The sequence below is a fragment of the Thermobia domestica genome, unplaced genomic scaffold, assembly GCF_964235325.1.
Source record: "Thermobia domestica unplaced genomic scaffold, izTheDome1.hap1.1 HAP1_SCAFFOLD_1716, whole genome shotgun sequence".
NCBI classification, from domain to species: Eukaryota; Metazoa; Arthropoda; class Insecta; order Zygentoma; family Lepismatidae; genus Thermobia; species Thermobia domestica.
In genome coordinates, this window is record NW_027657426.1 from 1 (window position 1) to 4,977 (window position 4,977).

The 4,977-nt window shown below is 36.6% G+C and overlaps 1 non-coding gene across 1 annotated transcript; it reads left to right on the forward strand.

Moving 5' to 3' along the window:
- Positions 1-4,610: 4,610 nt before the first annotated feature.
- Positions 4,611-4,729, forward strand: LOC145678018 (5S ribosomal RNA). Its single transcript, XR_014130162.1, has one exon. It is a non-coding gene; the product is annotated as a 5S ribosomal RNA (ribosomal RNA).
- Positions 4,730-4,977: the final 248 nt, after the last annotated feature.

Sequence of the window (4,977 nt, forward strand, 5' to 3'; positions counted from 1 at the left end):
ATAGCACTTGTCATGCATCCATACTAGTAGCGCCCCGCTTGTAAACATTAAGTACACTATGCAAGAATACACCGCCGGTGGAAAATAGTACCTAATACAGTTATCTTTCATATATACTGACTTATTTTACAGTAGTAACCCAACACTAGTAAACGTAAAATAAAAGTGTATAACTTTATATTTAATTCTATCGCCTGGCTTAGTTTTTCACCTGTAAGATGTACTTATTTAGAGCAAGTTTCTTAACTAGCAAATTAAACCGAGAACCACAGCAACCATATATATATTCTTATGATGTACTTTTCTTTGAGTGGTGTTCTCTGTCTATTCAATAACATTTTCTCAGTTTAATGCTAGCAAAAAACAAAACAAAATCAAAGTGTTTCTATATAAATTTAGTTCACCGTGTTGTAATATCACATGGAATTGAAAAACGAATAGTCGAACCTCTGCTATCTCGATCAAACTTCTCAGGATGATATACTGACTTACCGCAGAAGTTCGACTGAATACGTTTCTCAGTTCCATGGGAGAACCTGGAGAAGCAAAAGCCTGCGCAACGGAAAATACTAAATAAACTTGTAGAGCAGGTCAAGATGTATCATCATGCCAAGTTTCATTCAGATCAGAGAAGTTTGGCTGCAGCCATTTTCATTACAAAGCACAAAATGGATGGTCCCTAACCTCGAGAATCTTCACAATTGTCGACGAGTTGAACTGCACTCATCTGATCAAAATCAAACTTAAAATGGCAGTTCACTTTCAACTGTTAAATAATATGATATGCAGGCTTCTGCTTTCCTAGTTACAGTCTATCCACTGTGGTATGCATATTAGTAGAAATGTGAGAGTGCATATTTATTAAAGATTTGCTTCAAAAAGCGATGAAAGACATAGGCATTCCCGCGGGCGGTGATAACAAGATGCCGGAAAACGAACAAGCAGAAAGAATATGGGCTGAAGAAGTGTAAACGACGACGCGGCGGCCCGTAAAGGTGTTGCCGTCCTATTAAATGAATAATATCAAAAGAAAGAAAAAAAAAGTAAAAAATTTCGCGCTCGTAATCAAGACAGAAAGCAACTAAAGGAAATCTTTGTTTTACGTCCCACGTTATGCCGCTTAGGCTAAAAGAGGCGCTGATTATGAGAAATGATTGAAATGGTGGTGGAATGAAGAAAGTGGGAGGAAACGGGAGAACCCCGCGGTAACCCACCGCACATAGTTTTTGTCCACCATAAAGTTAACTTGGCGGGGGCTCAAGACAGAAAGACGGTTGGAAAAACAAATAAACGATGTTCCATCCCGTAAAAATGTTGGCGACCTATGAAATCAATATTTTTTCTTAAAGAAAAAAAAAAGAATTAAAAAGAGAAAAAAAGGTCAAAATTTCGCGCTCGCTTCGCTCGCGATCAGCAGAGAAAAGAGGACGTGACGCACCCCTAAAAGTGTTGGCGACCGATTGAATAAATATTGTGGGTAAAAAAAAAAAAAAAAAAAGTCAAAAATTTCGCGCTCGCTTCGCTCGCGATCAGCACAGAAAGAAGGACGTGACGCGCCCCTAAAGGTGTTGGCAACCGATTCAATACATATTGTCGGTAAAAAAAAAAAAAAAAAAAACGCTCGCTTCGCTCGCGATCGACATGAAAAAGGCAACGACGTGACGCCCCGTAAAATTGTCGGCGACCTATTCAATCAATATATTCGGTTGAAAAACAAAGTCAAAAGTTTCCCAATCGCTTCCCTGCCGATCGACATAAAAAAAAAGGCAACCCCTTCACCTCTCCTTATGCATTCATCAGTAAACATACAACCATAGATCACAATACCACTCACATCACCTATCAGTTCTCCACGTCCATCAAGATCCAATCATCGCCCTGGCCCTTTATGATGATACACAACATTACATGTTATTGTGTGCATTGCCCCGCGTTACAATACATGACCAAAAAAAAAAGAGAAAAAGAGCTGCACTGCCTTCAGTGTAGACATGTTCGTATTCGTAGAAAATGATTTTAGGTACACGATAGTACAGTAATCTATCTTCACATGCTTCAGATGTGAACGATACCTACACATGAAGAGGGCTCCCGAGGTTTCCTTTTCCAATAGGATGGAGCTCCACCACACTTGCAGAATGACGAGAAGTTATGTTAATAAATATATCCCAGAGTGTTTCGTAACTCGCCCTTGGTCCTAATGATGAAGCGTTCTTCAGATGGCCCCGATGTCTCCACACATGATACTATGCGACTTCTTTTCACGAGGCTCTCAAAGATCACGTTTGTGTCCTAACATTCTCTGCAGATATGACACAGCTGCGATAGCGGATCACAGAAGCCTTTCCTCTCCTTACAAGAGACGTGTTCATTCGAGCATGGGAGTAATTCGACTATCGATCAAATATCTCCCGTGTCACGATAGTAGTCACTTTCAATTCTTCTAACGAAGGTAAGAAAAAATGCTATACAAACTTCCTTTCGGTATATAAAGGATTAGGGGCCCAGAGAATATTTTCTTTCAAGAGGATACATTCTTTTTCGAACACCCTGTATATAGATCCTCTAATTATAACTGCAAACAAAATGTTGATTTTGCAATTGCTTCCATGAGAGAAAATTCTGTGCACTTTCTTTCTGAAGGGCCGGGCCTAAACGTTTTCCTTAATCATTAAATTTAGTAGTTATCTACAATTACATAGTTTTCCATTGTTCTCAAAATAAAGATTTTTCTCTATGAATTGTTGAATGTTGCTAGGGATATTGAAGTAATTCTTTTTAGTGTTTTTTTCTTTACAATAATGTACTGAACGCCTGCATTAAGGAAGTTCGTGTGTCCATCTTGCAAAATGTTTCGTCTTTTTTCATGCCCACTAAGATAAATATTCATTTTGCTCTTTTCTCCGTATGCAAACCACATTTCTTAAAGGCAACATTTTCATACAAATGTAGTACTAAAAACTTCTAATTGGCAACATCTGGGCTGCGAAGAGGAAAAAGAAAGAAATCTCGTACGTATTCGCGCGCAATTCGGAATTAGCCAATGAAAAGCACAAAAGCGGCCACCATCTCTCTCTCTTTCTTATTAACGGTTTTGTACTTTCTGCAGTTCTATCAGTGCTGCTAACCTCTTACTATATCATTGAATATGTATGTTTATATATATATATATATATATATATATATATATATATATATATATATATATATATATATATATATTTTACAAAAAATCATACTACTACGGAATAATATTAAATGCCTGTAAACCCTCATTTCTGTTTGCACTTTCTGTTACACTACCTTCCCCGAACTTCTTTCAAGTTATTAAGTGCAGAACGGGGAGTTATACATATTTACTTGCGCTTTCACAATATCTGCACATTGTGTAATAATAGGAGACGTATAAAATAAAACTATATACTAATACGTATATATATATATATATATATATATATATATATATATATATATATATATATACAGTACACATTCCACTATCCGAGGCTTTCCTTTTCTTTTCTTGCTGACGATAAATTACGCTCTTAGAAATGTTGTCTGAAAACAATAAGAATATGTGCAAAAAATACAATCAGAGGTAGAGGTCTTTAACAGGAACTAAGCAAGGGAGTTGAAAAATTTTTTATGCATGTAAAAAATATAGACATGAACCAACTTGTGAAATAAAAAGACCAGAAAACTACTCTTTCTAAATTATGTGTAAACTTTTTACCGAAAACGAAAGTTGCACGAAAGACTTTTTGTCCCTTTTTTGGCCTCCGGTGCTTGGGGTCCCTGGTTCAATCCCAGCTCGTGCCGTGTGAACTTTGTCGTGCATAAAGACCGTGCTCATGGGTTTTCTCGGGTTTCTCCCGTTTCCTCCCACTTTCTTCATTCAGTACTCATCATCACCGTCTCCTTTAGCGTAACCGGTATAAGTATGCGACGTAAATCTAAAGATTTCATTTCATTTCCCTTTTCTGCTCATACTGCTGATTATGCGCGATTATGCCAACATCCAACTCCGCGGATAATCGTGCGATTACTGTATATACAACTAATACAGATACGTAATTACATTATCAGTTACAGTATCGGTTTTTATTTACTAATTTGCCTCACTTTATTTGCATCCCTGCAGTAAATAATTCTTATCGATAATAGTTAAAATGTATATTACATTTTAGTGCTTCACGACTGAATGATCATCTGCCTTACGTTATCTCGCAGCTGAAGAGGATGCTACACTGAAAACTACCTTGCGTTATAAAGGGTAAGTGAAACATATCTTAAAAATATCTTTCATACATTTCATTGTGTACATTAAAGAATGTAAGTTTGCCTTTTTCCTGTAATCAATACTTAATAAAGGATTTATTTTTATTTATTTATATACAATTTCATACGTGGTTCGTGATAGTAAACTCGATAGGACATAGTGGCACTATGAACATCCGAATCACTCATCATTCGAACATTCAAATATTTATTCGAATATTAGTATATTCCAAGTAATGTTAACGACGTTAATATGCTTGCCTTTATAGTTAATAATGTCAATTCTTACTTAAAACATACTTCCTTAACAGGACATTGAAGAAAAGGTAGTTGCCAACGGCCATACCATGCTGAATATACCGGTTCTCGTCCGATCACCGAAGTCAAGCAGCATCGGGCCTGGTCAGTACTTGGATGGGTGACCGCCTGGGAACACCAGGTGCTGTTGGCATCTCTTTTTCAAATTTCATTATCCTTCAAGTACGAAAATACTAGAAACATTAATTTTATAGTACTTTCAAGAGATAATTTATCAACATTATTTCATAGCGATTAATCGATATTCTAAGCGTTATACCCACTATTTCTTACACTAACAGCCTGTTTATTTGCACGGCACATTAAAATAACCTGATTTCCGATCCGTGTGCACCTACTACTATACTTAACACGGAATGTATTACCACTTTTTAAAAGTAA